The 20,707-nt window shown below is 39.2% G+C and overlaps 1 long non-coding RNA gene across 1 annotated transcript in view; it reads right to left on the bottom strand.

Annotated features, from left to right (window-relative positions):
- LOC110474170 (uncharacterized) overlaps positions 1–19,837 on the bottom strand; it is a 166,518-nt gene extending 146,681 nt beyond the window's left edge. Inside the window, exons 1-2 of the long non-coding RNA XR_014957600.1 lie at positions 14,789–19,837; positions 13,677–13,830 (exon numbers count right to left, since the gene is read on the bottom strand). This is a non-coding gene — a long non-coding RNA (uncharacterized LOC110474170). The remainder of the gene's footprint in view (positions 1–13,676; positions 13,831–14,788) is intronic.
- Between the last annotated feature and the right edge of the window lie 870 nt (positions 19,838–20,707).

Genomic DNA, 20,707 nt, shown 5'->3' with positions numbered 1-20,707 from the left:
GAAGTACACTATGACACAGAAAATAATTTGCACGGGAAAATTTGCAGAAACCAGTATATTTTCACTAATTTTCCTCACATAAATACACAATGAACTTATTAAATTAAGGAGGGAGAGACAAAATCAACAAGAAAGTATACGAAGATTGATTATACTCAACCATCATGGTATATATTGTTCTTTTATCCCTGAGGTCAAACATAAAAGCTGGTTTTAAAATTCTGTTCATCTGCCTATATTAAAAGTGATCATCAGAAAATCTTGATCTCCCTCAAATACAATCCCCTTTGGTACTGTCTCTGAAGAGCTGAAGGGAAGACACTATAACTGACATGTCAACAATACTGTAAATGGCTTTTCATACTTCAGAGAAGACAAGGGTGTAATCAAAATTCCATGCTTAAAAAGCAAAGCAATGGAAGCAAGACAGCTGCTATAACTAGGTCTGTCAAAAATAAATATACAAATACACAAAGAGACAATTTTTTCTGAAAAGCAAGATATAAGTCCCCCCCGTGGTGGGGGCTTCATTAATGGGTCAGTGCCACAGAGAGGAACAATAGATACCATTCCTTTCAAGTATCTGCAAATCAAAAAACAAGACATGATTGTTTTAAGAGACCTTTCAGTGTGCAAGCTGCAGAAATCTCACAGAGTACTGATAGATTGCAGCAATTTTTTTTTTCCCTTTTTATTCCTTAAAATCTGTTCACATAATTCAGGCATTTTCAGAGTGAAATTGGATAATATAAGCTCAACTAGTCTGTCTTTAGTCTAGTCTAGCTAAGAAATGAACGGGCACAGTTGTAGATTTTATAGTCAGGAAATGCTGTGACTACCTCAGTCTTCTGGAGTGGATTCCCAGGGCCCCAGCAGAGGGTACCAGGTGCCCTTTGCTGAGTTCTTGTCAGACCCCATGGTGCTGCCCCACTGAAGGAACCTGTCCTTTCCTGCATCCCAATCCAGGAAGCAGAGAAAGTGAGGTGACAAATCCAGCCTGGCAGGGAAGGTATTCATTGCTCAAAAGTGGTGCTGCTCCTCAACAAACACATGCAAAAATTTTCCATAAGAAAATGCCAACCCAGCAAACTTTTTCAAGGGCAAGTCAGTTTATTCAACTCTAATGACCAAACCTTCTTGGCTCCCAGCCCACTTGCCTGCCTCCTTGCCTTCCCATCTGTCCCAGCTCTCGATAGCATTTCCTGTTTTCCTGCAATAAAACTGGAGCCAGGATGTGCCACCCTGAGAAGCAGTCCCCAGGGCCTCATCCCTGCACAGAGGGCAGACATCTCTCATCATTACTGTAGCTGTTACTATTTTGACAGAAACACACTTTCAGAGGAGCCAATGAATAGCATGCTGAGCATCCAGGTGCCTTCAGTAATCCTTTTTATCACATTAAAGCCCAGAGTTCCAATACAAGCATCAAGGAAAGGGCTCCTCTCAAAAGTATCACTCAATTCCTCACCAGACATGTTAGAAGACATGTTTGTGCCCTAATTAGATGCTGTCAGAACTTCATTACTACTGTCAAAACCAACCAGACAAAATTAGAAATGCTGATGCTTTGTATAGAAATTTTTAAAAACTTGTCTCTCATGGAAAAGAGATCTTTTTCCAGTAAGATGAGAAAGAGAAAGACAAGGGAGAGAAGAGGAAGGGAAAGGAGAGGTTGTCATTCAAAGAAAGAAATTACAGCTTTTTCCCCATAAATAAACATGTTTTATTGTTGTCACAAGACTTAATAAATGGTTTATTGCACATACAATGTGTATGTTAACTTCAGTCTACTTTATGTCAGTTTTGACTAACTATAGGGAGTTAAGAGCAAAGTGTCTCCTAAAGAACAGGGAATAGGGATGCAACCAGAAAAGAACATACAGGAAGGCTGTGGCAGTGTACAGAATTCCTAAATCATTTTCAGATGTGTTGGACAATTGAGGAGTATTTTAAATGGGTAAGAGAAAAGATTCCTCATGAATTTACTATTAGATAAGGTGCTGAATTGATAGTCTCTATTTCCCTGTTTTCATTGTTCCTTGGTACCTCACCAGCACAGATATTTGCTTTCATCAGTCCTCTAGACTCAGTGGATGCCTTTCTGCTCTGATGAGATACCTTGAGAGCCAATATTTTGGCACCCTACTTATCTTGAAAAGAAAATCAAAACTGCAGAAGATATTAATACCTCCCTACAAAATGGAAGCCTTAATAATATTTAATTCCTGTTAAATTCCAGCAGGGAAAACCTTTGGGAATCCATGCTTTATTGTTCTAGAAAAATGTTTTGGAGAAGGAAGCTCTATATGTCTAGGTCAATTTCTTGTTAGAGCAGGACTAACATTAATGTTTTTCTTTTTTTCTGAGATATTAACTTCCATTAAATCCAACTGCCACATATAACAAGGATAAAGTCCTAAAAATGTCAGAAACTCAGGGGAAAATCAAACAAAACTCACTCCAACATCAGTTATTCCAGGATGAACATCCATACTTCTATGTAAACGAAATTATCTCAGTCTGCATAACTTGCCCTTTGAATACTAAGTTTGTTCCCCACCCACACAGCTATCAGTAGTTGCTTTCCCAAGAAAGATTTTTGCAGGAAAGGAGGGTCTTACATCGGCATTAAAAAAACCTCCATTTTATTAACTGTTCATTTTCCAGTAGGTAGATAATTGGGAGAATAAAGCATGCTTTCATACCCAACCTAATTAGATAACTATATTAACTGAGCCACTTATCAGCTCACTCATTTCTGAAGCTGCTAATGTTTATAGCACTTCAGTGATTGCAGAAAATGACAATAGCGCAAATATTTATTTGCCTTACTACAGGCTTTCCACAGCTTTGGGATACTGATTTATGTTGAAAGGACTTCTATTGTAAGAACTGCAAACCCCTTGAGAGCAGCCAGGTTGTGTTCTGTGAATGAGGTGCTGACAGCCTGTCCAAGATCTCTCTTGGCTCTCTAGGTGCAAGAGCAGACCCATGTGATTTAATCAAGAACAGTACTGCAATGCAAACATTAATTTTAGTGATTTATAGAGCATCTATGCTGTCATCTTAGCTCTCATGAAAGAGCCATCAATTACCCACTAGCAGTTTCATGAAAATAACTCCTGGCTTAATTGCAAATACAAGTTCAACATTTTCTGAATGCAGCAACTTGAAGTTTTACACCATAAATTTTCCCTTGGTTTTCATCTGATGTGAAACCAGTTTTCAAGGCTTACTGTTTTTCCAATGCTCCGGTAAGCTGAGTTTCCCTATCAGCCAAGACACAAATGCTATAAATTCATAAAAAATATCAGAAGTAGCAACCGAATGTACTGAGACCTAACTGGCATCACCTGAGAAGACAGCTATTGGAGCCCTCTGGAGAAGCACAGTTATGTGGGGGATGGGGGAAGGAGTCAAAGGCCCAAACAGAAATACAGAAAGAAACAGAGAAGAAAAAGCTGCTCAGGGCAAAACTAATGGGAACTAAGCAGAGTTTGCTGATGCCAAAATTTATTGAGTTAGACAATACAAAGCTTTAGTCTGTAGATTCATTTGCACAGACTAAAGAACTCCATACAGGCTCTAACTCAGGCTCCACCTGCACTGAGATTTTCAGGATTTTTTTAAAGCATTAAATCTTTGAGTCTAATTCCAATAAAACATTTTAGAAGGTTATGATTTAAAGCCTTTTGGTTATTCTGGGCACCTCACTCAGAAGACTGTCCAGGCATATCCACTTCAAAGCTCTGTCTGCCCTGGAGCACCATCACACCTAAAAATAAATCAACAAGTTATCTTTTATATCATTTGAACGTGCATCTGTTAGTAGAGGTAAGCCAAGACAGTCAATTTTGTAAATATGTTGGTTTTTCTTTGTTCGTCACAAAGTCCTTTCTTCTTGAGCCTCACTTTTCCAAAATCTAGTTTTTAGTGTGGCAGTTACAAACTGGTGAATTTGCAGCCAGAAAAAGAGTTCTATAGAAGATGACAGTCAGACCAATAGAGTACATGTGAAGGAATTGGCCTTGGTGCTGTAAGCTGGCATTGATGAAAGTCAGAAAGCAAGGAAAATTACTGAAGGAGAACTCAGTGCTCCAGTAGGTCACAGAAAATATTTGATTTAAGTTAGGCTGGCCCAGAGCCACTCTGCTAATTGCTACCTGCTGTGAGCACCCACCTTTCTTCTGTGGCTGTTGTCTGGGGATAGCAAACCAGGGCTGTGTGATTGCAACCACAGCAGCTGCTCTTCACACACAGAAATGACGCTGAAATATTGACCAGGGATCTGTCACAAACACTGACTCTTCCCTAAATGAGGTTTTATATCAACTTATGATTGCCAGTGCTGAATCTTTAAGTTTAGACAATAATGATGTCAGATACATGGTATTTTTTAAATAATGGCTTTCTTGAACCTTTCATTCAAAATTACCCCCCTGCCAAATCAGAGTTTCACCTTCCTTATAGCACAAATCATAGCATAGTACAGAGCATTAATACAGCCTGCACTATTTACAACTGTCACCAGCTATGCTTTATCCCTACTGGTGACAGCCATAAGCTTGAAAAATGCTCCAGAGCATTGTTTCACAATTTAAATTTCAAGTGTTTGGGGCAGGGAAAGCTCTCTCTTGCCTGTCATTCAGTTAATCCAAAACTGAAGCATATATCATCTTCTTCAATTGCATTTACTTTTATCTTCTTCAACAGATAAATAATTTTAAATTCCTAACTTATTTTTTTCTGTTCAGATTTTGAAGTCCCATGAGATTGCCAAAAGTCAAATTTGCAGTAAATTGGCAAAATCACAAACTAATAGGTGCAATTTGTATTGATATTGAGCATTAGAAACTCCCTGAAGTGCAAACTAAGAGTATTTTTTTTGTGATACAACATCGCAGCATACAGTTGAGATGGCCAGGATACACAGAGTATCCCCATACACTTTCAGCAGGCTTTAAGCATTTCCCCATACACAGTAACACCATACCACATCAGAAGGCTTCAGGAGTCTGCTCAGACAGAGTGACACCACATCACTTCAGAAGGCTGCAACCATCTGCCTTCTTTTTTCTTTAGCCCAACCTTTCATACCCTCATGTTGATGCAGTGCCCCTGTGTGCCCTCTGCTCCCTTTGGGATTGGGCAGTGCCCCTGGGCACTCCGTGGCTCATTGCTGTCAGTGCTGCTCACAGCTGCACCCACTGAGGATGAGGCTTGGCCCAGCCCCACTCCCAATTACCACAAACTGTGTGCCTACAATGCAACACCTTTTTCATAATAGAAGTTTTAATTTCAGAACAGCTACAGAATAAAGGACACCTCACAAAAAAAAAAAAATCTATATTTTGAGAAAATACATAAAACTTGCAGGCTTTGTAGCATAAACCTTCCTCTTTTTTACAAAGGAGAGAAGGATGAAGAGGAAGAGATAACAGAAAGAGCTTGAGGTTTAAGACTACAGCATTTAGCAAAATGGGAACAAGTGTTTCACACACATCAAAACTACAGAAAGACCAAAGAAAAAAATTTATAAATTGCTTTGAGTGTCTCTGTCTCCCCTCTTTAGTGACTCTGCTGGAGTGCCATAGCCATTAACAGAGAAGAGCACAGTAAATACAAGGTTAATAGCTGCTACTATTATAACACTACACTGCTACCCACATAAAATGCGTGCAAAATTCTTCATCACTGAGGATATTGATCCAAGCAGACTGATCTCACTTTCATGCATACAATTCCAAGGTGGAGAAAAGCACCTAAGGAAAATGACGCATTAGTCAACCCTCAGTTGCAGTGCTCCAGCAGCAGCCCCTGATGAAGTGCCCGCCTGCCTCCCAGGCAGTATAAAACACGTCTGTCTCCAGCCATTCGAAAGCCTGAGGAGATGCTATAATTATTGCATCACTGCCCAAATCCTCATTTTTTACAGAGCAAATAAATTCCAGCACCAGTCTGCGTTCTCTTCAGCCATGACTCAGTATTTCAATCCATTACAGTAACAGTGGAATGAAGACATTATTTAAAGAAGTAACTAAAGGTGTAGGTAGGAGAATGGAATAAAATTGAGAGAAAAAAGGCCATTAAAACCCAACTGCTTAAAATAATAATTTTCTCAAATTCTTTGCTGACATATGCAAATTACTAAACCATTTAAAGCTAGAATATTATCTTCCTTTAATCCCCTTTTATTAGACATTCTTAATGTGTAAGTACCACTCCTAGAGGGACTTGTTTATATATATAGGCCAAGATATTTAATGCATCATTGATCAGACTTTGTTTCAGTTTAGTTCCTAGAAACAATGTAGTCACACTGTAAATGACTGAAAATAGTTTTATTATTTGAGATTATTTGCAATCTTCAAACTGAGGCACTTCAGTGCCTCAAAAAGTGAAAAGGAATAATAGAAATGTCAGTTATTGCATTTATAACTAAATCTATTCAATTGTCTTGATTTCAAGACATGTGACTAGAGCAAAAGTCCTTAATAAGATGCTTGTATTAAAAGAGTAGCTAGAACCTATGGAGAATGAAGTAGGTTCTATTTTTCTCATGGAAAATGGAGTTACAGTTCCTCCTAGTTTTGTCTTGATGGTTGTATAAGCACTATCGATGCCAACATCAGGGTACACACAGATTTCTATAAAGCACATTTCCAGATAATAGAATCCACAGAGGGCCTGAAAATTAAGCTGTTAGCATACAAGCTTGAAGCTGTCATCATAGAAACTTGGAACTCTGCAATAAAATAGATTGTGAATATTTTTATTGAACTGGCCTAAACTGAACTATATAAAAATACTGTTTGTTTCTATACTGTCCAGGTTGTATTATCAAAATATTTGGAGTTATAGAAAAAGCAAAGACTAAGAGGGAGTCAGAGTCGTGCATTTAAAAATAAAGATTTCTAATTTGTAATTACAGCCTCAGCCAAGAATAAATGAGCAATACCCCAGGAAGATAAAACAGTATTTAAAACAACAACAGTATTGTAACAAGCTCAATATTTTTCCTATTCCTAGAAGAAAATATGTTCCCTAGTTAGACTCAGCTAGTTAGGGCAATCTGTTCCCAACAGAACACAGAAACCTGTCTTAAAGAATTTGGGTTGCTCTGCATTCCTTTGTGTCAGTTAGCAGAAAAGTAGCTGACAGACTATTGCATACACTTCTCATTTGGTGCTACACTATCAATATTCCCAGCAGGTTTCTGTACAGTCTGCCATTTCAAAGAGTCACATTAGATTGTCACTAAGTGGAATTTACTATATTAAAAGCCTTTTCATTGAAATAATAATCACTGTTTGCTGAGACAGTCTCCCACATGAATCAGAACAGACGAGACAACATGTTCACCTTCCTCTAATCTGCTTTAAATTGCCATGTAGTCAGCTACACAAATAAACACACCCAAACAGACAATAACTGTTTTTTTATTTAAAGATATATGTAACAGTGGATGCACAGCAGCCCCTTTCCCACTTAACAGGAGCACTATTTGCACTACTACAGTTACAATTATGTCAGACAGTTCAGTAGACAAACCCATTTACACAGGTTTATAATTGTCTTCAGGACACAATACAAAAAGTTTCAGATGGATTTTTAAGTGGCTTAAAAACATAAATTAAGAAGAAGCGGATATAATTGTCCATCATAATTTCCATCTCAGATGCCAAACAGAGACAGCACAGGAAGAGCTCAGAGTATTCTGACTTTACTGAGTCCAGTATCTCTGACCAAATCAGCTATCCAGATTATTTGTGGTCATTAGAGATTCTGTGGCATATTTTATTATGGTTGAGAGGTGTTCATGACAGTGACATGCCCTAGTTCTGATCAAAGAGATTATATCCTGCTCATACAATCTTTCTGGACAGCTACATTTTGGCAGATAGCTCTTTCTTACTGTAATTCAATCTATATTGTAGCAAGTATTGTAGACTTTATTAATAAGCCATGGTGGAGCATTCCAGAGACAGCTGCTCATTAGCAAACTAAATTATTTTTCTGTGTGATTATTTTTGGAAAGACCTATGGTAAATGTCTCTGTCTTCTTCGGTTTCCAAATAGTCAGATAAAAACAGAGGCTGTCCACAGCACACAAGTTGACTGCCTGGTATCTGGAGAACCACGTCAGAGAAGGGGTGGGCAGATAGAGACAGGAGTTCTCAAGTCTGCTAGATCTGGGCCACTGCTATAGGCTATCTATATCCTTGTTTATTTGGTGTAGGAAAGTTTAATTGGAAACTTTGTAAGAGAAGTTCTAGAAGAAATGCCAGTACTTTGATTTCAATTGAGTCTGATGGTCTTCAGACTGCATACGTATCTCCACTTTACTCACCATGTGTATCCAGAATTCCCAGTTCAAGAAGAATGTTCAAAAATAGGAGCATGCTTGAATTTTTATTTGAGATGTCCATGATCCGTACAGTGTCCAGTTAATTTAATCTTTAATGTTTGTGCTGCTTTTGTCAGCCAGCATAGCAAACCACATCAACTGTCTGATACATATTTTTCCCACTCACCCCAATATGAGGGTTGATGTGCTCTCCACACTTTGCACAAGGCAAAACCAAATACACATCACTGCCACTCAGTTCTCACAGAATAATTACTTTCAGTCAGTAGTCAGCAGGGGTTTTCAAGAAAGGGGTATTGAAAGCTCTGGGTCATCATCTGAGTGATCTGAACAAATCTACCTTCTCCAAGTGCTTTAGTACTGCTTTGTCTTCTACAGGATGTGAATTAAATATACTCTTTTGCAGAGGAAATGCAAAGCTCTGCAGGTCTCAGTCATCATTCTGCAAAGCTGCTGACACCTCTCCCTTTCATGATGACTAGCAGGAACCCAGAGACAAGGCAGGAATCAAGGAGACAGGTTCCACAGCAGGAACAAAGACAGGACTTTTTGCATTTTCTTTGCTGTCATACCTGTTACTTCTAAAGTGTCAAATGGACTAAAAGAACTGGTACTGTCATGAATTTTAGCCTTTTCCATGACTTTACAGCTCACCCTGCTCCAGCTTAATTCTACACATCAAGATAAAGGGATAGTTAACATTTTGACTCGTAAGCAAAAATTGATTTTCCATTTTTGAAAATTTTATTTTTGTGAGAGTTAGCCCCTGTTCTGTATCCATGTGGTACTAAGGAAACCATAAAGTCCCTATACAGGTCCCAGTGGGCATGGAATCAAACTGGTGCTGAGTCTCCTTTTTGTTCAGTAAAAGCATTTCAATACAGGTGGCTGCCATCTCTCTGCCATACAATGATTAACATGTTTTCTAATACAATTTTCAGGTGTCAGCTTGCAGGTCCAGCCAGAAAGCAAAATCCCTTTCATCAGGACGTGCCAGCCCAATGAACCTTAGAAGACTTGAACGGGAACCATCCTCTGCCAAATAAATTTCCTTGACAGCTGAATAATTCTCCTGGAAGAAAAGGGGAGAGAACAGGAGTCTGTTCACCTGAGTGCCCTTGACAGAAATGCATAAAGGACAATAGCATTTTTTTAAATGCTGAGTTGCAGGTAAGTCTGATCACGTGGAAATTATCAGCTTCTCTCCTTCACACCAGGAGGGCTTGTCAGCTTGGGGCTAAGAAGCAAAGGATAAAAGTTTGGCCACAGGTCTGAAGGGTGAAGATCATTCCTAACCCCTTAGCTTTTCTGCTATTGTTTTTTTCCTTTGGGTACTACCTCTGCACAATTTTACAGGAAGAATAAACTGCAACACTGCAGTGGAAGTAGAGGTGACCAGACAGAACCTCTGAAACATCTACCATTATCACACAATATCCCCCCAATTAAAGAACCAGAAGACAGATTGTTCAAAATTCAAAAGAACTAGAAGACCCAAGATAAAAATCAAGGCACATTATTAGCTGAGCACTTCACAACTTGTGGAAGTCTTTGGCATTGCTCACTGCTCTCTGTAAAGCATCATTTTGTAACAAGGACAGATCTTGAAGCCTGTTTTGTAAATGTTGCACCAGAAGAGACCACAACTATATTGAGCATGCAATAATAACTTAAAGACATAACTGTACTTCAGACACAAATCTACATATTAGTGAAAACAGTACCGGAAAGCAAATTCTATTATAATCATCTGCAGGAAAAAAAAAAAAAATAAGGCAGACTGTAGCAATTCTGGGACACCAGCTAGGTCAGGGAAACCCTTAGTCTAAACAAAGATGTCAAGAATACTTAAAGAAATACACAGTAACTTGTGGACTGCCTTTTAAAATCCCTAAAGCTTAATTTAAATCCATAGCCAACACACAATGAAACACAACTTTTTCACTTTTCTGTAACCATGAAAAATGCTTTTTATTTTTCAAATGCAAACAAAACAGAGTTGAGCAAATTTTAATCTCTGGAGGACCACAAACAGAAATTTCCATTTGTGAATCCCTTTCTGCAGAAGAGCTATATTGTACTCTCCTCCTGATAAAGCTCAGGCCTGAAATCTGAGCCCAGCTTCAGATGGATGGCAGTACATTTTGCACACTTGGTAGTAGTGCTTTTCAGATTGCCTGTTCTGACACATGGCAGGTTTAGAATTTACCCTATTAAGTTACGACATTCATTTCCGAGTGCTTGCACAGCTGAAATGTTCAGACAAGCATGAGTGAAGGAAGGAAGGTGAGGACAAGGATTGCATTGAAAACATAGCATGATAGTTCTGGATTATACCTTTTCATCTCAAAAGATATAAGAAACAGAGATGGTAAATCTTATGTCCAATATGTAACTCTGCTTATCGCTATATACATGAAAAAGAAATATATTTTCTGACCGCAATTTTCGAAAATGGAGAAAACTAAAAAATCCTACATCCTCCTTGATTCTGGAGGATGTGTCTCATCTGAGACAATGCAGTGCCCTCTGCGGGTTCTCCTCTCGTATTACAGTCACAGGAAGTAGATGCCTTGGAGTATCGTGAAATTTTCTCTGCTAATCTTTGTAATTATTCTCTAAGTACTGTGAGATGAAAGGACGACATAAACTAAATAGAAATAGTCTTTTTTTAAAGTAATAATAATGCTGTTAATTTATCTAAAAACCTTGGAATTACAATAGATGTGCCGTGTTAAAAGTCTCCTATGAAGACAGACTGACAGAGCTGGGGTTGCTCAGCCTGAAGAAGAGAAGCTCCAGGAAGATTTTAAAACCCCTTCCAGTGCCTAAAGGGGCTCTGAGAGAGCTGAAGCTGGAGAGGGGCTCTTGATTGGAGTGTAGTGGTAGGATGAGGGATAGAACTTTAAACTGAAAGAAGGTATGTTTATATATTAGTAAGAAATTTTTTGCTGAGAGGGCAGCTGGGCACTGGCACAGGTCACTCAGAGAAGCTGTGGCTGCCCCATCCCTGGAGATGTTCGACACCAGGCTGGATGGGGCTCTGAGCAACCTGATCTGGTGAAAGGTGTCCCTGCCCATGGCAGAAAGTTGGAACAGGATATTTGTAATCCCTTCTAACCCAAACCATTCTGTGATTCTGTGAAATTATTCACTGCTTAGGTGATGGAATTACTTAAAAGCATAGGAAACACGTAACTACCACCTAAGCAGGTGTTCTCCAGAAAAGTCTACCAATAGTTTTTACAGGAATTTCACTTGGTTTAATTAATAACGTTAGCAGGAGCAAGTACCATTGCAAACCCCATTAGCACTTAAAAAATCAGAACGGAGATTAAATCCCATCATACAAATTTATACAAAGCTTTTGCTTCCCTAGCACCTGAACACGTACAAGCTAAACATTTGAAACCATAACTGCTTTGGGCATAACACTTGAACACACAGCCATAAACTCAGAGATAGTAACATGGGAAGCATGACAAAACTTGTTCCTTGATCTACTTTTTCATGTAATAGAGAAGACAGAGATATAAATTATTTTAAATCCGCTTCATTTTCAAAAATTAAGTATTCATGATAAATGACCTCAGGATTTTTAAGGGGTTCTCCAAAGGACATGAAATTCTAATCAGGGTATGTTAACACTTACTGAACTTCAGAACTTGTACATAATTGAGCTATGCAGCATTAATACATCACAGTAAATTTTGCCAGCAAACAGATTGATGAGTTACAGGAGTTAGTTTCTTTTTGTATGTGTAAAATCCAGACAGAAAAAAACAAATGTTTTTTTCTGAGGAAGCAAGAAAAAATATTCATAAAGTTGTCATTTTCCTTCCTTTGTATACACAATGATTCAGTGGCGTGAAAACCCCTTTTAAATATATCACTGAGCAAGGGGAAATGTCATAGTAATAAAAGTCAGTTTCAAGACTGCAAAAAGCATTTTTTATTGAGATAGTTCTGCCCTGTATCAGAAAATAGGGCAAATAGATCCATGGATTTTATACATGTGTGCATGCATGTGTAATAAACAAACATGATGGCCAGTTGGTTTTAGGGTAATTCTTTCTAAGGTACTGAAAAGGAAAGTTCTGGGTAGACACACAAGACATTTCAGTAGAATTTCACAGCCCAGGGAGAGCACAACAAACATCTGCTAGCTCATCAGATGTAACCACAAACAAAACAAAGACACTCTGACAAGTCACAGAGCAAAATAGAGTTAATAACCAAAGTGGCAGTGCTCCAAAAGCAAACCTGGTGGATCTGTTCAGAACAACCCAGGAAAATCAGCAGACTCTGACTTTGCAGACAAGATTAAAGGAAATACTGTCCTTATTAATATGCAGCCTTTCAACAATTTCAACATTAATGAGAGCAACATACCATTAATATTTTAGCCACCTAGATTTTTTTTTCCTACTATACAACAGTATTTCCTCCCAAGAGAAAATACCTGATTTTGCTGCTTTTACAAAAAATGCTTAATGCTTCCAGCAATCCTAGGTTTCTAGCAATCCATATTTTTCTCCACAAGGTCTTTGCTAATGTGATGAGAAGAACAAGCCACAAATCTTAAAGGCAAGAGACTGGATATGTGTTGTTATCCAAGCACATATCCAAGCAGATCGCATCACCAGCTGGGTGCTGCAAACTGCTCTGAGCATGGAAGTGAATGCAGATGTCAATGAGCCAAGGTTCCAGGATACACCAGAAGGTTACTACTAACCCCTAGTTGGGAAGCTGCAATCTGACTATTGGTAGTCTTTTAAGAGGACAGACAGCCATGCAAAACTGAGTTATGAGACCTATAACACTGTTGTGTAGCTGTCCTCACACAGTCAGTGTCAGCTGAAGGACTAAAAATTAAATCAGAAAGGCCATAGCACTCTGCTGAGCAAAACTAGGGGAACAAAAAAAGATTTGTTGGGAAAATCAAAAAAATATTTGTTGGGAGAAAAAAAATAGAATCGGCCTCATTGTCCCACTGGATAAAATTATGTCAGGAAGTGAGGAATGAAAAGCAAATCATTAGTTCATGTGAGAGAATACACTGGTCTCGTGGAGTGTCCCCTTGAGAATGGGCTGCAGCACAGAGTGGCTCTTTAACTGCAGCTCTAAGAGGATTTATCTCCAAGAGCAAAATAAACACAGGTTACACTGCCATGCCTGCAGTGCTGCTGCTGAGGGGCAGCTTGCACACTGCCCTGTGGTAGAAAAGTGAACGATGCTTCACCCAAACCACCCCGTATAAAACAGCACTCTCGGGTTTCAGCTGTTGGGTAAGCAGGAGGTCACTCACCACAGAAATGAAACTCTGGCACACCTCAGCCTTCCCTCCCTGCTGCCATTGCTGCTTCCTGGCCTCAGAGCCTCCGCCGGGTTATTGCAGGGTAGTAGCTGTCTTCTGTGATTACAGTTTACTGCAGGGCTGCCATCCTCCTGGGGCTCTTGCCCTGTGACAAGGAGTACGGATTCAAGAATTAAACAACTGCTCTGATGGTCAGGTTGATATTTATAGGGAAGGCAGATTTTCCTGTGTTTCTTCAAGCAGGTTTTCATTTTATTGCTAACACAGCACGAATTGATTCGTGTGACCTCAGGCCCCTGGCTTTCACTTCGTAATTTAATGTTAAAGAAAAAACAGTATCTTACCCTCTAGCTTTCAAAATCTGGAGGCAGCAATCCAGATGTACCTCAGGGAATTGTATGATTATGTTCCCACAAGTGTGTGTTTATAATTAGGAGCACAGCCTATAATTTACCAAGTGAACCACTCAAAGTCAATTTCTCCATTGCAGCCAACAAATATTCCCAGCCAAGTTCCTTGTCACAGGAGGAATTCCAAAATGGGTGATCAGGCAGCAGTCAAAAAATTGCAATTAGTTGGGTTCCAAGTAGATAAGTTCATCAGGAATTAGCCATGTGTTAGAAAACAGACACAAATCCATATGGAAACTAAATGCATAGTTTCACTCTTGATAATCAGTGAAATATCCAGTATTCGGGTGGAATTGCAAATTTGAATTTCTTTTGTATGCATCTTAGAGGATCTCTGCATTGTTATTTAAGCACTGAGATGCACAACCTCAGTGCAGCTGCTACAGATACACCAGAGATGTGACATTGCCTGTGCCCACACTCTCCACAGCCCCTGGGTGAAGCCAGGTGAGCTGCAGAGCACCTTGGTCCACTCTGTTTGTCTCAGCACTGACTTTGAGGGCCTCCCCCAGAATGGTCCTTCTCGTTTTTCCTCTCACAACAGAGAACTCCCAAAACAAGGAGGACCTGAGAGAGAGGAACACAACAGCCAGTGTTCACGCACCAATGTCACACACTTAACAGAAACTCTCATCACAGTAAGGCCAGTTTGCCTGAGTATCCTGACATGCCTAAAAGCAAAAAAATACTTACATCTCCTTGAGAGCAAGATGAGTGCTTCATTTCCATCTTATCTACAGGTGAAGAGAAGATGACTTCCCACCAGCACTGAGAGCTGAGTGCGAGGCAGCATACCAGGAAAAGATCCACCGTTGCTGAAAACCTGCTGGGCAAAGAGACAAATGGTCCTGTCCCTAATTCAGTCTGTTCACCACTCATAACACCACAGTTCTGTTCAAAGCCTCCCTGATGCTCTGTTTATTTATTTTCTCTGTTCTATCTTCAAGTTTTGTCCATTCCATTTAGCTCATCAATCCCTCTATGACTCTTAGCCAAACATACCAAATGACACTGTTTGACCCAGATGACACTGATTTATTCAAAAATTTAGGATGAAAAAAGTGCCCCTTAGAAAAGCCCTATGGCCTGTTGCTATGATTCTGCAGTGCCCTACAGCATTAAGTATATAATAAGGCATGTCAAGGATGGGATTGCAAATTTAAGACCAGTTTGCAGAGATAAGATAATGAGCTGATCTCTTGCTCTGTGTAGATATACCTGATGTAATTTTTTTAAGCAAAATCAAGGAGGCAGATTTAAAAATGCTACAGGTACAGCTGTTGTATTCTTCTTACCATGTTTGTAATTTAAGCCAATTACACACCAGCAAGTTGCTGGAAGTCTTTTGTTTAGGCACCATCCTTTGACTTTACAGTCACACAGACAGGATCCAGCTGTGCACCAAGCAAAACTTGTTGTACCATAAACTAGATAAAGATTTAATTAACATGTTATATAGGACTAGAGAAGCCAGTCATTAAATCTTGATGATAATAAGACCTGCATATCTGACTCATAATCAACTTATTTTTACTCCAGTGTTGCTGTAACTCAACGAGCATCTCAAAGATTGAAAAAAAATTCTCCACATTTTCGCTTGGAAGTTTTGTGCAATCACAAGTATTTTTATGAAGCTTATTTTATCTTTTCCATGACATATTCAGTTATTTTCAGAGATGCTCTCTCCCATCACTACAAATAACTATTCAAGTAAAAAAAAAAAAAAATGTAAATTATGAAAGAGTCACAGAACTGGAAAATATGCAAAGTACTTGGAAATAAAAGGCAATGCTACATGGAATTTTGTGGCTTATTTTAAACTATTTCCTGATACATTAACTTCTGAGCACATATAAGGCCTCAGTGAAGTCATCAGGACTCCACTAGATCTCAGATGTTTGTTCAAATGGCCCTGGGAAGGGTGAAGACAGCAGGCTTTAAACCTCACCTAATCATAACAGCAAGGCTGCTTCAATAGATACTCTGCAACTTTCACAGCTATAAACATATTTTAACTCAGGAAAAAAAGCTGATTTCAAACACACACACACATATATATAGATACACATAGCACAGAGATATCGGGAGTATAACTGACATAATTACAAATCTAAGTACATTTGAGAGCTACTTCTTCCCTAGGCAATACTCTTACTATGACAATCCCATATACTTAAATACCAGCATGGTTTACACTAAAAACAGAAGGGAGAAGAGGATTCTTATAATTCAGCTAATAAGTGAAATCAGTACAATACTAAAAGGAGCAAATATGACCAGATGGACTGAATAGAGTTAGGGGCATGCCTGGAATGAGTAGTTACTACAAGGAGATGAAACCAAGAAGGGAAAAGGAAATTATGGCATCAGAGGAGAGGGCAATATGGACACTCATCTGCAATTTGTTAGCAATGTAGGTAAGGAGAGGGAGAAACTTCCTGCAATATGCTTAAGCACATTGAGCTTTGCTGAGCAGCCTCTCCAAGGAATACCACAGGGATGCACAAACTACAGCAGTCAGTGAAAAAGAGCAAACTAATGAGCACAAAGCCATATAGCAGCAAAGGATGTTCATTGCCTCTTATTCACTAGTGAATATGGACATTATGGAATATTAGTTAAGCTCAATATTTACAGGAATAATGATCCTAAAATCCACACTACTCTAAGGCAGAGTTGGAACGCACTTCTACAATCTCCCAAGTGAAAAAAGCCACACTGAAATCTGGAACTTTTGAAATTTTGCTGATATGCAGATCTGCTCTCACATGTGCTTGTTGAATCTGGATGTGGGTAGGGACAGCCATAAGCAGCTGGTTTCTGAAATTACACTTTTGGTAAGCTGAATCACAGTTTCTTCTCCATATCAGAATGCAACAGGCAGTCAGACAGCAGCTGACATGCAAATACCAAAAGCAAATCACAGTAGCTCAGAAAACTGAAATGAAATAAAAGACAGCTTGCTTGTGTCTATGGCTCTAAGGAGACAGAAAATACATAACTCTGCCAGAATCCTGTCCTGCCATTCTGGGCTCTCATATGCTACCATTATTCACAACACTTCTGTGCCTCAGTACTTGAAATACAGGAATCCCACAAATCCCAGCACAAAGCAACTGCTGCAGTATCCAGCCAAACCAGTGGAATCCCCCTCAGTCTGTGTTTATGCTTTCCTTTGGGTCCTCTAAACACTAGATTTTAAAACCTGACTTTTCAGTTGGATGCTGACGGCATCCACTGACTGGAAAGCAAATCCAAGTGCCCTCTTGAGAAGAACCATTTTTGTAGTTATTGATGAGAATCTGTTTTGCTCTGGCACAGAGTGGTACTTTGCATGTACTCTTTACCAGAAACCATCTCTGAGCCTAATTATTGAGGCTGATGCCTTGTCCACAAAATCAGTCACATTATTCTAAAGAAAGTGTAATTATTTTAAATAAAGCTAATTATTTCTGTATGGAAAGCAACAAGGAGTTGAGTTTAACTCAGCTGCAATTTGATTTTAGAAGTCAGTCAGGAATAAACTGACACTAAACTGAAAATGAGACTATTGGATTATTCAGCCAAATGAAATACAGCACATTTATATACAGGTAGGCCTATGAAGGTCACAATTTGAGCAATAATTTACCCCAATTATTTTAGTAAATGCAGAAATTTCACACTAACTATAGATTTAGAGATGCTTTAGAGGATCAGGAATGATTTATATTCAAATCTTATCTTACCTGAGGACATAAGGTCCATAGAGTGACTCATGAGAAGCTTATTTAAATACCTTTTCTTCAGAAACTCATAATATTTTTCTCACATACAAACCTTCATTTGTTCAGAAAAACCAGATTTCCTTCTTCAGCTTTAATTTAAAATGAAACCCAAGCTGTAAGTAAAGGCAAATCTAATTTTAAGTCTGAGATCAATAGCACGTAGAAGAACACTTTTCTTCCCCAGGCAGTTGAACATAATTTATATTCTGCTTGCAAACAGTTATTTAAGAAACCCTCAATTTTTGATGTCATGTGTATCAATTAACATAGAATCCTGTTTTAATGAGAACAGCATTTAGAAATTAAATAAATCACTCTTTAGAGTATCATGGACAAAACTCTGCTGCAACACCAAAGAGAAGAAAGAACAAAACCAGACCTCAACCAGTGTGCAGACTCCTAGGTCGTTGAATGAGAAGACAGACACCAAATCCAATACCTAGGTCTACATCAAGACTTTACATCAAAGTAAATTAATTTTAATTTTTTTCATTTAATTGTAATGCTACTGCTAATCCTCAAAATTTTACAACAGACTAATAAATTGGTATCTCACCAGTCAGTGGAAAAGAACTAGTAGAAATTGCACATTCCTTTTCCAAAATTGTTTTTAAAAAAAGAAAAAAAAGAAAAAAAGAAAAAAAAAACTAGTGAAAGATATTTTACTCAGGCAAATAATTTCCTCTTCAGAGTTCTAGTGTACTACCCAGCAAGAAAGGACAGACACAAATTAATTGCTAATGACTTCCATACAACAATAACTTCAACATTTACACCTCACAAAATAGGAGATCTTCAATCTCAAAAAGCCTAAATCTTGCATCATGTTGTCACTTGTGATGACAAGTCAGAATCTGGTAGGCCTCTTACATATTTTATTCAGTATTCTGTTGAAAAAGGCTGTAGTTTCTGTGTTTTTCCTGTCACTTTAGTAGTTTCATATTAAAGTTACTAAAGTTTACCACTTCCAAGTTATTAAAAATTACCAGAAATTAAAGGAAACTTGAGTTTCTGAATGCCAGCCTAGAGTAGGTAGCTTGATCTCTGGCTGAGCATTTAGTAAACATCAGCAAGAAATTTGTGGAGAGCAATAAACTCCTGATTTGACAACAATACAAATAAGAAAAAGAAAATCTGCAGGACAGAGACTCCATCAAATGATTAAACCCAGGAGTGACACAAGTCAGAAGAATTAGGTACTAATCTGCAGTAACCTCACCTGCTTGATTCTATTGTTCAGTCATGAGAAAATTTCTGTGTTCACTACATCATCAAAAAACATTGCACTAACAACAAATATTGTTTCATGATTACTTTTTGATTCCTTCTTTCTCTAGTATTGCAATCCTCCAGTCTGAGCTCACAAAAATTACGCTGAATAGTTTGCAAATGAAGCTCATGGGATTAAGATGATTCCTGATACAGACTCAAACCACTTGCTACCAGGCCCATTTCAGATAATTTCTTAAAAGAATTGCTCTTGAACTCCTCTCTTGCTTCTGCAAAAGTTTAATTCTTCTGACAGTTAGGAACTTGACTTCCAATCCAAGTTTATTCATTGCCAATTCATGCTTATTGTGCCAACATCTACCTTGCACAATTTCCCTGGAGTTGGTTCTTTAGGCATACTTCTAAGGTAACACACCCATTCCCAGGCTTTACTTTCCTGAGCCAAAGAAATCTTCCCCAGAATATGCATTGTCTGCTCCCTGACAAGCCTGCAATTCCTTCTGCACCTGTTCCAGCCCAAAGAGGCTGTACATATCTGCACTTTAAGGGTTTTCCAGGGCCTGCAGCAATGGCCCCTGGAGCCACTTGCCCTCAGGCAGGGTGAGAGGAGCAGCAGCAGAGCGATGCCAGCCTGCAGGCATTGGGCAGCACAGGGCAAGTGTTCCACACCAGGGACCCCAGAGCTCTGCACCCCCAGCGGGGCACAGCCCCAGGGCTCTCCTCAGCAGGGCGCTGCTGGCTCTGTGCTGTCAGAGCATCCCACCCACACAAAGCATCCAGCAGCAGCAGCTGGGCACAGAGCCAGCCTGCACCCAGCAGGGCTGACACCAGCACAAAGCTGAATCACTCACATCTGACTGGTTCCCTTAGCCCAAGCCTGCCAGAACTGCAGCCAGTAAATCCTTCCTGAGCCAAGCTGGAGCCATGCAGTGTCAAACCAGATATCCCTGGCAGTGTGGTCCCCATTTACCTGCAGCTGAGGTTATGCACCCATAAATAAGAGAGGGTCAGCTGCCTGCCCCTTCTGAAACATCTCTGTATACATTTATTCTTCCTGTTATTTGGAAAACAGAAAATGTCTAATTCTAGTGTAACAGTACATGTATCAACACTGCAATCCAATTCTGCCAGACCCTGAAAGTCTAATATGGCTATTTCAGTAATGTTCTGATACTCTATGCATCACTGTCTGCCATTTGCTCTTTCACAAATACATATGATACATTATACAGTCTGCATGCTAGATTCTGAAATCCTTCAGCAGCTGCCCCCATGGATAATAATGCCAAAACTCATCAAGGTCTTGAAACAGTGGTGAGTACCTTTGTGTCCCTCTGGCAACACCCACCTGGTGTGACATTTGCTTTCTGTACCCTTCAGTCTAGAAGAAAAGTCATCTTCTCAGTCCCATCATGTCTCATAAAATAGATGAGCTAAATCATGAGAGCCAAAAGCAAGCAGCTGAGACCAGCTACATGCCACATGTAGTTCCTGACCTTAACTGAAGTCACAGAGTCTGCTACACTCCAGGGACAGGCCAATAAACTATCCTGGCTTTAGGAAGGAGACAGCACTCCAGTGATGCAGGGAAACAGGATAAAAAGGAGAAGAATGC

This window comes from Lonchura striata, chromosome 10, assembly GCF_050655825.1.
Source record: "Lonchura striata isolate lonStrDom1 chromosome 10, ASM5065582v1, whole genome shotgun sequence".
In the NCBI taxonomy this organism is placed as follows: domain Eukaryota; kingdom Metazoa; phylum Chordata; class Aves; order Passeriformes; family Estrildidae; genus Lonchura; species Lonchura striata.
Note: the sequence above shows the minus strand (reverse complement) of the source record. Positions and strands in the feature narration are given on the sequence as shown.